This window comes from Crocodylus siamensis, chromosome 7 (genome assembly GCF_052110815.1).
Source record: "Crocodylus siamensis isolate JL-2025a chromosome 7, ASM5211081v1, whole genome shotgun sequence".
In the NCBI taxonomy this organism is placed as follows: Eukaryota; Metazoa; Chordata; order Crocodylia; family Crocodylidae; genus Crocodylus; species Crocodylus siamensis.
The window spans coordinates 63825634-63838188 of NC_143401.1; the positions used below are offsets into that span (position 1 = coordinate 63825634).

The following is a 12555-nucleotide window of genomic DNA, read 5'->3' on the forward strand; positions in this document are numbered from 1 at the left end:
ATACAAGACTGCATCATCATGCTATAGGTTAGTAGAACATCTGCAGTAATATCTGCTCAAACAATACAGCATAAACATCCATGTAATAATATTCCTAATAGCGTAATTCTGTAATTTTGAAAGTTAAGGGTGGGAAGGAAGTAGGGAAAAAAAAAAACTAGGAGCAAGAAAAGAAACCAAATTTTGTTTGTCTCACTTTTAAGATTTGTTCTTAAAAAGTCTTTTTCAAAGGTGTAATAAGAGAAGCCAACAACACAGAACTTGCATTTATCTTTGAATCTATGTATACTTATTTTGTGTTTCTTGGCAAGGGAGTTGTGGGCTATTAATGATTTGGCCTCTTACTTAGCTCAGCATTTGAATGGTATCTTTAGTATTGTTACAGAATTTATGTGCTCGCCCAGAAAAAAACATAAACCTATTTTTGGAATTCAAATTGTAAAATGATTTAAATTAAACTTTATTTAGTTACTGTACTTGTACAGTAAGTTGTAAAATGACTATTTTACAGTAAAATTTTACAGATAATGTAAAATGATTTAAATTGAACTTTAGTTACTGTACTTGAATTAAGTACAGTAGACTTGTAGTTTTTAAAACTACTTTGCAAAGTATTTTTAAAGATGCTTTGCAGACGAGTTGGTTTCCAATATTAGCCATAATTTTCCTTGTACATACATTATTGCAGATTCTGAGCAGTTACTTTATGAAGGAAGAATGCTGTATGTGCCAACTGGCAAAATGTAATTGGATGTACTAGAATATTAAACCAAGAAAATTGAGGTTTTTTTTTCTTTATTCTGTGAAACCTAAAGAAGGAAGTCCTTTACAGTTTTTAATGGGATAACTATTCATTATCTAGCATCTGGAAGGTATTAAATTGTACTCTTTTAGGTATCCTACCCATTCTTTTTGTGTGTTACTTGTGCACTAAATTCTAAATTAAGTTCCCTGTCATTCCCATCCTCCCCCATCTTATGTGGGGAAGAAAATTTAGAACTTAATTATGGGGTAAGGTGTGCAACTGCATGACCTAAGGACCCAAGGCCTTATCCTCTGCCTATCTTCCAGACTACCATTTAGGTACTTCTGATAGTCTCAGAATCAGCTCAGCTAAGGTGTGTAAGTTTGGTTTTTGTTTTTTATCAGTGAATACATGCAAAATCCCCAGGGGGTGATAGTTCCCTGCAGCTGGAGCCCTAGCTTAAACTGAGGCCCCCATATGAGACTAAAAATAGGGGTTTTCCTTAGTTGTCTTTCCAGGTGGTCCCTGATTACTTTAAAGTCAGTGTATGAAACTTTTGCCTAGAATGCATCATTTGTTGGTTGAATAGTACTAAATATGGTTCCTATGATGGAATTGCAGTTTTATGATTTAGTGATGTCAGTCACCTACTGAACATTGTTCTTCTGCATCTCAAGGGGGAATGCCTTAATTATCAGGGTACTGATTATTTTCACATGGTGTTATTGCTCAATCGCTCCTCAAAGGGGAAGCTATTCCAGTGAATACATAATACCTTAGTGTGGGAGGTATGAGATCAACCCTTACTCTATAGTGGACAGTGTATGGATTTGAACTTGGACACCTTGCCCACTAAGAGTTTTAACTGCTAAATTATTAGACATTTTGATCTGATTTATGTGGTCTTTTTTTGCAGAAAGGGTTTAGGCATTTGCTTTCAGGAGAAGTTTCATGGCTTGGAATTCCAAGTGTAGGGAGGAACCCTCCTAGCCTCTGCATTGCTCCTGGCTAATTCTCCATATGTGTTTTATATAGATACCCTTGCTCTCCCCTCGATCAAAGCTGATGATTTTACTAGATGGCATGATGCCTGGAAGTTGGATGTTTCAGTGTCTTGTGAGAGTCTGCTGGAGCATCAGCTTTTTGTATTTTGATTTTGCTAGTTGGCTGCTGCCTAAAACTTTTAAAAAGTAACATAGACTTACAAAGGTTTTGTATTTATAAAGAGAGTGACTTCAGACAGGTAGGTTATATTTAAGAGGTGTTTTGGGGGAGATTTGGAATTATGTGTGGTTGTAGTTACTTCTCAAAACTAGCATCTCTAGCTCATTGATCAACACAAAAATCTCTTAGTAAGCATTAAAATAGTTTGTACTGTATTTAATTTATTTCATTACAGTATTCAGGTTGAAATGAAATTTCATGTGGATTAGCTACAAGTATTGTTTTTATGCATCTTTGAAAGTAGAAACAGAAATGAATTTCAAGTTGAAGACATCCTGTTTTGTTAAAGGATTTAAATAATTTTAAAGTATTATGCTTGTTCTTGAGTTGGTTTTTGTGATGTTAATTATTCTTTATTTGGTATTCTGTCATCCAGACCCTGTCCCCACACCTTGTTTATAAAAAAACAAACAAACAAACAACCCCCCCCCCCCAAAAAAAAACTTCCTAGCTAGTTGATCTTTCTCTACGTTTTAATTAGTTTTGAGGAATTTAATGATTTCTGATTGTCTTATATTTCTGAAATTATGTACTCGATTTTTTTTGGTACATTTTTTGTTGTAGATGGAAATGGTAAGTGCTGGCAACTTTTTGCAACTTTCATGAAACTTGTATTGACTAGGAATGTATCTCCAACTATGGACAATTACTTGCATCTCTTGTGAAGCCTTCAGGCATGGAAGTAGAAAAATGAAGTTGTAGGTGGCGCTTGCTAATCTTAGACCGGATATAATTTTGGTTGGGTAAACTTGTGATAGTTGGATTATGAATATTGGTTCATAGCAGAATCCCATTTTTCGTAAGAGGTTAGACAAGTGCTGATCTTGAAGTAGAGTTGGATCTCCAGTTTTACAGAAAGACTTGTAACCACATTGATAGTACTGTGTGTATAAAACAAAAAAAAAAGTGGTTTGCCACTTAAATTGTAAGATCTTGCAGTAATTGGCCTTTTGGTTCGTTAGGAAAGGTATTTTAAGTTGAATTTAGGACTGGAAGTTTCACAGCTTTATAAAACCACTTTTCAATTTGCATTTCCAAAAGCTTTGCTTTTTTAAAAACAATGTCTTAAGACATATTAGTTTTAGCAAAATGAATTTGAAAATAAAGCTATGATGTGGTAATGATGGAATTTAAACATTTCATTTAAAATAGAATTAAAGTTGGAAGGTTTGTTCATTGAGACTCAGTCTTTCTAATTGGTAAAAATCTAACTGTGCTCATTAGAAATTTTGTAATAGAAGCTTTGCAGTTCCAGAAGAGTATTAATGTTCTGTTAATATCCTTGGGACTTTAATTAGTAAAACATTACAGTCACTAAATGTGAGAGAGTTTTCAGATTTCACAAGTAGGAAAATATTCCTGTGTTCAGGAAAATATTCTTGATTAGTAATATTCAGTTCCTGACAGGTTGCATGTGGTTTTGAAGCATTTTAAGAGCTTGGGTTTTAGATAAGAAAGGTTAGTATCAGTATTACGTTGAGTTAATTATCTACGTATGCAATGGGATTTTAATTTACACATTTCTGTTAGAACGGTAGTTAAGGGGTTAGCCTGAAATATTGGAGATATGAGCTTAATTCTTTGCTTCACCAGAGACATTTTATGTGACCGTGGGCATGTCACTTAATCTTTCTGGACCTTTTTCCATTTGTAAAGTCAGATTGTAGTACTTGACAAGTATGTTGAGAATAAAATTTTGACATGTCCAGAAATCACAAGAAATGGTGGCTCTGGTGCTGTTAAGTAGGGCTTTGCGGAATTTTGGCAGCTGTTTCATTTCTGAGGTGTTTTGGCATCTGAAACTAAACAGAAGGCTCTGGAACGAAACCATCCAAAATGTTTCGGAGGCACTCCCCCAGGAAGAGCCCTGTAGCCCTCCTTTTAAAGTGCTACGAGGCTGGGGCCAGGCAGGGCAACCATGGGGGCTTCTCCCACAGCTCCCCCCTGCCAAGGCAGAGGCAGGCACAGCCCACAGCCGGAGGAGCCACGGGAGAAGTCCCAATGGCTGCCCTGCCCAGCCCTTCCTTCCTGGCACTTTATAAAAAAAAAAAAAAAAAAAAAGCAGCACACTCACTGACTGTAGCAGCTATGATCAGGGCCTCTGAGGGCTTGTGGCAGAGCCTCCTGTGCAGTGGGGCTAGTGGGGATACCTCCCCCTGCTTGGCACCTGTGCATTAGGTATCGCGTTGCATGGGTGCAGTGCAGCTTGGCAGGGTGCCACACGCTGTCTAGCAGCTGGGGCAGTTCCACCTGTCAGCTGGAGCCTGGCACTGCTCAGCCCCAGAGGCCCCAGCTCCCAGGCAATGTGTAGTGCCCTGCCAAGTCATGCTGCAACCACGTGATATGACAGCTGCTTTGCTGGTGCCAAGTGGGGGGTGGGATCCCCACTGCCCCGCACTGCGGTGGGGACTCTGCCACAAGCCCTCAGAGGCCCCAGTCACCACTGCTGCAGCTGGTAAGTGCAGGGCTTTTTTTTCCTTTTTAAGAAGTGCTGAGAAGGTGGGGATGAGGTTGGGCAGGACAGCCATGGGGGCCTCTTCTGCTGCTCTCCCCAGCCAATCCAAATCTCCGAAGCAGCGTTGAAACTTCGGAACAGATAAACAGATTCAGCCGAATCAAAGGAGAACCGTGATCCGAAACACAGGAACGAATCACTGTCCTCCAAAACGGCTGAATCTAAAACTGAAACAAAACAGCCGTTTCGCACACCCGTAGTGTTAAACCCATGCTCTTTAATGTTAAACCTCACTGATAGTGTGGGATAGTGTTGGATAAAGGAAGATCAACATAGAAGCAGTACATTACATGTATGTCCATGGCGTCTATTACATAAATACACACATAAAGTACATATTTGTAAACAGTACTATTTTAGTAACTAAAGCCTGTACTGATTTTGTATTTAAGCAATTGTTCACTTTGGCAAAAAAATCAGCTCTGATTTTATGCTATAGCTGTCAGAAAAAAGACCTTACTTTATTTGATTTAAATCATACTCAGTTCTTAGCAGTGATTTAAATAACTTATAACAGCATAGACTTCATGAGGAACTACTTGATCTCGGCATCTTTTGAAAATTTTAGAATGTGCAGCTTTAAAGAGACTGTTTGCACAAACTAACCATGAAGTTAAAAATTAACAAAGGCTTGTGCACACTTTTAAATCAACAGAAGCTGTAATCCTGCTCTCTTTATATTCACTTATGAGTACTTTTGGGGTGCCTACAAGTATTTGGGGCAATAGCTAGACTTTCTGTTCTTCAATTCTTTCAGTAGAAGACAGATGAGTACTCAGAATTAAGTATCCATCTTAGAAAAATTAAATTGTAACTTTTGAAAAGAGGTAGTGGTTCAAATTAGTTTTCCTTATTAAAATTGCATACTCTAACAGTTTAAATGGAAGGCTTATTTGGATATGTAGTTCTCGGAATATATTTGTCTAATCAGTTATTAAAATGGATAGTACTTCATACTATACAAAATGCGTAAGGTTTAATAGAGCAAATATTGTTTTAAGTAGACTTTCAGTTTTAATATAAAGTAAGGAACTGTTAGAGTTAGGAATGCAACTACAGTCATACCACACTAACTCTATTAGAACGTTGTACAAAGCTGCATTTCAGGGATCTCCCATGGGTATACTGTTACTTTTGTTGCTGAAGAATGAGACCTTGAGCCTTTTTTAAGGAAGTATGGGCCCTGCTTAGTGTCATGTCTTAAATAGAAGCAGGCAGGTCAGTACTGAGCACTTCTGAAAAGTGAATCTTTCTAGGAATTTGTGCTCCTCATTTGTGTTAAGTCATTAAGGCCTTAGTTCTGCCCTTACATCATCATTTGCTACTCTTGTTAACTTCTGTATGAATTTGAGGGAAGAATATAGCCTAGAATGTGAAACTTATGAAATGCTTGTAATGATTAGTATTGCTACAGTGTAGCAGATGTTGAAAAATTAGTTAGGTCTGCTGATAATTTGTCTAACAGCTCCCTTAGACAAACAAGTATTTTGTTAAATAGTTGGTTGGTTTTAATGTGCTTCATGGTTGTATAATAGCTTTTTCATAAGCAGTTTTAAATGTAGCCATGCAGGTTGAAGTTTTTAGAAATAAAATAACTTGGTATTTTTAATGTGTGTGTTACTAAGGCATCTTCATGTGCATTTTTGTCTTTAATTTTTGCCAAAAGAAGGTGTAAGAATATTCTATGCCTGAACATTTTTTTTGATTTGTTGTGTTCTGAACACCAGAAATTCATATTGGCTGGATGGGACTGTTTCAAAAATGGAGAAATCTATACAATATTAATATTACAGGAATAAAAAGGACTTTGTCATAATTTGACATCCCACGCCATACAGAAGCATTAATACTCTTCAAAACATGATTAATTTAAAGTCAGTGTATGAAGCTTTTGCCTAGAATGCATCATTTGTTTGTTGAATAGTACTAAATATGGTTTCTATGATGGAATTGCAATTTTATGGTTTAGTGATGTCAGTCACCTACTGAAACAAAAATTGGCATGCTGTTCCTCTGGCAGGCTAGTCTAAAGTTTGGTTATTTCTAGATTGCACCACTGTACTATGATGTTGCGCAAAGGTTTCTTGTGTTTCTTCATCTTCAGATCTAAAGTGTCAAAACAAGGGAATGAGTAAAAAGTTATTAAATATCTTAATTTGAATCCAGTGAAAGTTAGTTTTCTTCTCCATTGTATTAAACTATTTCACACTCTACTTTTTTACCTGCATGTTGAGGAACCAAAAAGATGTTCTTGGACTTGACCATTTTGGGACATAATTTGTGTGTATAGATTGATAGAGGATTGGTGTCTTTAGTTGTTGCACTGTATGTAATTCTGTATATGGTTTGTCAGAGGTGTCAAAAATCTAACCCATGGGGCTCTTGGACGGGTGGGGAATTGCCACCGATATTAACCCCTGTGCCACCTTGAACCCCACTTGTGCTGCTGAATTCCCGTTGAGGATTTATTTTGGCAGCGGTAGGGTGAGAAACGGTAGTGCTGATACCCCTCGTTTATGTAAATGAAACAGTGTTGGATTCAGAATTGTGACTAAGTTGTATATCCGTAATGTTTTAGAATTTGGGTGGAGGTGCGATCAGTTTATTTGGTACAGGCATGCAGAAATTTCAGTACTTCATATTTGTATAAAAATGCAAACTGGTGTTTAAAGTTAGGTTTTCTTGTATAGGTTTAGAAGGAGGGTGGAGACATTTTGGACACGTGATAGTTGAACTTGAGTGTAGTGTGGGTGCTCAGTGGTTTAAATATTTCCTTTTTATGATATGCATTGGTAGGCTATGCAATCTGGACAATTTCTTTAATTGTACGAGGAATTTTCCATTTTTTAACCTGTGTGTATCAGTATTGATAATTGTGTATGTAGGTATTGACAGTACATATAGTATTAAATATTTTCTCAAATAGAAAGTTAAAGCACTCAAACATTAAGAAATTCCAGGTTGAAGATCAACTTTGCCTGTGCATTCTTAATTATTTCCTCATGTAGAACAAGATTATTATAAAGAGTACATAACATCACATAAAAGCTTTGACAAAACCAGGATTAGCTCCTACTTATAGTTTAGGGCTTATCTATATTTGGTATTACTCTTATTGCTGTTCCTGAATCTGATTTAAAAGTAAATTAACTTAATATCAAAAAAGCTCTTTTATTCTATATTACAAATGGCTGGATACAAAATTATTCTGGAGTAAGAAAGTTTCCCATAATCAGAGTGCCTCTTCCACCTGTGTTAGGGTGATGTTGTAGCTGTGATGGTCCAGGAAATACAGGAAGCAAGGATGATGTGGGTGATACCCTTTTATTGGCTCAACTTTTTTCTAGCACAGTGTAATGAATTTTGAAAGCATACTTTTGGTTTATACCCTCTCTTTAATCCAAATGGCTTTTAAGGTGTGGGCAATTCCTTTGTCCATTTTCTAATGCATGTAACAATATTTCTGTCCTTAGAGCCATTTGCATCATCTTTGTTCATACTGTGAGGTCAGTAAAGAACAAAAGTACCTAATCTTGCAATTAAACAGTCCATCAGGTGCATGCATAAATGTCTGAATAAAGTTTGTACAGGCGCTGTAGCTAATTTAGGTTCAAGGATAAAAGTTTGCGGAACTGTTAAAGGAATTGAACAGTGCTTAAATGCAATTGGTATATTATAAGAGGGACATTAATTGCAAAGTCTTTTTCCTTCTATTTAAAAAAAAGGTAATTGCCTTAAACCTATTAATGTCACTTAGATTTCATAAACAAATATTTGGAAGCTAGGTGTTGCCAGATTTGTCTGTCTACGTAAATTTAGTTCCGTATAGTAATCTCAAATTATCAGAAAAAAGTGTGGAATGAAATAAGATTAGTGTCTTGTAAAATGGCTATACAGAGGAATAGAAGTCGCAGGAACAATTGCGATTTTTTTTTTTTTTTTTGGTTCTTTTTTTCACTGCTTGACTGTAAGGTTTTATTTTATGTTGTATATCTTCAAATGAAAAAAGAGCTGGACTTTTTTAGAATGAAAACGAATAATCCACCTCAATTCTGACATGGAAGACTATTTCATATGTTTTGCATTTTTCCTTTTGTCTGTCTTGGCTTCTGTCTTGGGAGGAAGCTATGTTGTTGCTAATGGTAGAAAAACGTGTGAACACCAGTTTTACTAATTGAAAATTCCTAAAAACTCTTCATTATAAAATATTTGCCATCCAGTCTGGTAAATTATTTTAATTTTATTTAATGAAAGGTTTTGATGTCCCTTGGAACAGCTATAAAATTAAGGCTTGCCTGTATTCAGTTCCCTGCTGGGAGCAAAAATGCAAAAGTTTATAGATCCGTCATCTTGAAAAGAGCAAAAATGTAACTTTCTATCCTATCTTTTCCTTAAGATAAACTATTAGCATAATGTCTGCCATGTATGCATAAATTCAAATTCTGCTAAGACGGTAGGTGTAACTCAGTAGATAAGAGCATTGCTGAGAAACTGAATCTCTTGAAGTGGCTCCTTGTCTGATAATGCACTCTGTAGAGGTTCTAGATTGCTGCTTCTGCATTCAGGTCAGTTTTCAAATTGCCAGGCCTGTGAAATCACCCTGAGATCTGAGGGCCAAACTCCTTTAACATGTGTTACCAACTGCCATATTTAGCAGTACAGTTTTACTGTGTTGGTTATACCTGTTTAACCTAGTGTCCTCGAATAATCCTTTGTGAAAATTACTGATTGTAGTGGCCTTACTTTGTTGCAGCTAGCTGAAATCCTATGTAAAATCTAATCCGTTACAAGAAATAGAACGTGGCATTCTTACTTAAGCTGTTCCTGACTTGCAGGTCTAGTAGGAATAAAAAGTAACTTGACTTGAAAGGTTCACATCTTCAACTGTATCTAGATGCTCCATCAGTGCCAGAAACCTCTACAGAGACTTGGTTGTTGTGGTCCCATTCATACTTCCTTGTAGTACTGAAAACGTGGACCTGAAGTTAAATAAAAAATCAAGGCCCTGTCCTTCATTCCCTTCCAGGTGCCTTTTAATTGCTCTTTCTTTGAATTCCTTTCTTCTGCATTAATTATTTGAACACTACAGTTGTACTGTTGCATAGTTTGTTGAAAACTTTTCATTCGTATTGTTTATTTCTCTTGGTGTTGAAGGCAACTATTTCATGATCTTAACATCAGCAACCACTCTAGGGGATTTGTCAGACAACTATAACAGCTCATGTGCCATCATGCGCTATGTCCTTTTTTTTGTCCTTTACTCTCTGAAGTATATTGCAGTTAGAAGTCTGAGAACAGGGTGTGCAGAACTTTCACATGCAATTGAGTGGAGTAAAGCCAGCCCCCTTTACGTAGTGCTTAAAGCAAGAAAATTGCTATCGACAGTTTGTTCTATGTTGATCCAAAATTAAAAGTTAATACATAGTTTTATTTCAGGGAGATTTCTTTATAGTTTATATCAAGTTTTGTAAACTAATTAGGGTATGTCCTGCTTAGAATGCAAGTATAGTGGTGTTTATGCTTAAATTATAAGATAAAAGTTTCAGTTAAATGGCAAAGTATTGTAACTGAAGAGAAGAGGCACTAAAGAGTTAAAGATGTATTGCTAATAAATCACAAAATTGTTCCTTTAGAAAGCCACATTAGAGGCTGTCTTTTCTTGTCCTTTAAGGCACAGATGGTAGAGCTGGCAAAGTGCAGCTGGCTGGTTACAAGGAATCCTCCTTTGCTTTCTGTAAAACTTTCTTCCTGTTCATTTCCTTTCTACTTCCTGATCATCCAGAGTTAGAGAAAAATAGCATGCTGGTTTTGTGTACCAAACCAAGGAAGAGGAATGCAGTCTCTAAATAAGGGAGTGTGTGTACTGGGTACGCTTCCATGTGCGCCAAAAGGCTTCTGTGGATGCTTGCCCAGTGAAACTCAATGTATTTTTGTAGGGGTGTTGCCAAGAAAACTGTACAGAAATTGGGTGGGACCTTTGAGATATGGCCAAACTGCTTTTAAAATCTGTTCTAGCAAATTACTTGTTTTCTTCCAGTACCATTATTTCTCTCTAAACTCTGTCAAACTGTCTAGTAAGTCACTTTCCAGAAGAACTATTCCATTCCTTGAGGCAAGAATTTTTTGTGGTATCTTTTATTTGACCAGCTGCATAATTGAGAGAGCCACTGGACAGGCTTTCTGGCATCAAGTGCCCTTCCTCAAAAAACTTCTGACTCATGTATGCTGCCTTGGACTGTCATGCTAGAACAAGATTGTATTCCTACTATTCCATTTCTTGCCATTTTAAAGATTCGTATAGAATAAAATGAAAAAGTATGATGTTAGTGTATGTACTATGTTTTAAAGGTTCATTATAGTCTTAAGTGCATGGTTGGATACATGCAAAGCAAAGTTAGTCTAAATCCAGTCCTGAAATTGGGTCTAACAGGTCCTGAAGTTACAGGCAGATTTTGAAAAGTAAAATTAGATATGACTATAGAGAGGCCTTGAAAACCAATACTATGGTTAATAGAGATGATTTACTTCTGGCAGTGAGTTCTGCATGGCATTCATTGCTGCTATTTTATCAGTGGGTTTTAGCTGTACAGTGATAAGACAAAATTTGAGTACTCTGTATGGAGGATTTGCATACTTTGTACTGTGCTCCTTCACAGGTAAGATTATTAGTCATCAGAAAATCAAGGGGCTCTTTTGCACTGTGAAGCAAAACTGACAGTTTCAGGAAATGAGGATTTGGCTATTGTGCAGTGCTGGCTAATGCAGTTTGTTTGGGACTCTATATTGTAACTAAGATCTGAGTCTGTGGTAGGTATTATTTCCTTTTTTTAGATCATCTAAAGACCAGCAAGAGCAACACAACATTGCTTATGGCATGCTTTTATCTGTAATGTTACAAACCATCTAACCAGTAGATGACTAGAGTTAACTCAAAAGGTAACATACAACCTTTCAGTAGCATTTGTCAAGAATTGGAGTAGTCTTTTTAGGTTCTAATGATCTTGTTGCCTTCACTTTGAGTTTGAACAAAATTATGACCAGACATAACTTTAGAAAGAATGGGTGCTTATATATGAACATAGAGACTGCTCCGACGTGCTGAAATTCTAACACATTGGCGCAGGTTCAGTCTGGAGCATGGCAGTTGCTGTGTTCCAGCAGCCTCCTGTGTCTCATGCATCAGCATCCCCATGCTTAAAAATGGTGGTGGGGTGCTTGAGCTAAAACTCATCCAACAAGCATCAGTTCAGGCACCCTGCCACCTTTTTTAAGCATGGGGGCGCTGGTACAGCAGACATGGCTATGATTTAATTAAAGTAGCTCTTGGAGCTGCTGTAGTTAAAGTGCTGCACCTCCCACCCCTAGAGCACATGTAAAAGTTCCCATTGGTGGCTTTTTTCAGTCTATTATGAGGAATATGTTGATAATTGTATGCAAAGTTTTCTTTATTTGGTTTTGTTAAATTTAACAGCAATTCCTCTTTTAACATTTGTTCAAGAAGTAAAGATGCAGCTATGCCTGGTATGGTTTTTAAATATGTAGAACTTGTTCATTTGCCATTTCTAGGTAGTATTCAGCTCTAACCTGTAGTGGGGGAGGTTTGAATAGTGTATTTTTTGTGTGTGAAAATCAGTTCCTCAGGAAATCTAATGAATTGCATCTCTTTTTAAAAAAAATTAAATGGGAACTTTTCTCTGTTTACACTTAAGCCTGTAGTTTTGTATGTTTGCTGTTCTCTTGGGGTAGGTTTGAGACAACTTAATGATTTGGAAATACCAGTGTGACCTTTTTGGTTTACTTTAATTAAATGTTGACTAACTTTATCCTTTTTCCTAATTTATTGGCATTGACCATTATGACCTATGAAAATGTATTAAAATGAACATAATCTAAACCAAGGGTATCAAACTCATCTGTGCACTATTGGATAAGGGGCATGTGGCTGGTCCAGAGAATGGATTAGGCTCACAGACGAGCTCTGCATGCCAGGGCCAGTACTGGCATGGTCATTGCCTGCCATGTGTACCCTGGACTGACCCCATATGGTACATGCAGTATGTAGTGGTCCAGC

The 12555-nt window shown here is 36.9% G+C and overlaps 1 protein-coding gene across 1 annotated transcript in view; it reads left to right on the plus strand.

Annotated features, from left to right (window-relative positions):
* The window catches only part of PTEN (phosphatase and tensin homolog), a 65233-nt gene that overhangs the window by 2125 nt on the left and 50553 nt on the right, over window positions 1-12555 (plus strand). The gene's annotated exons all lie outside the window — the stretch shown is intronic.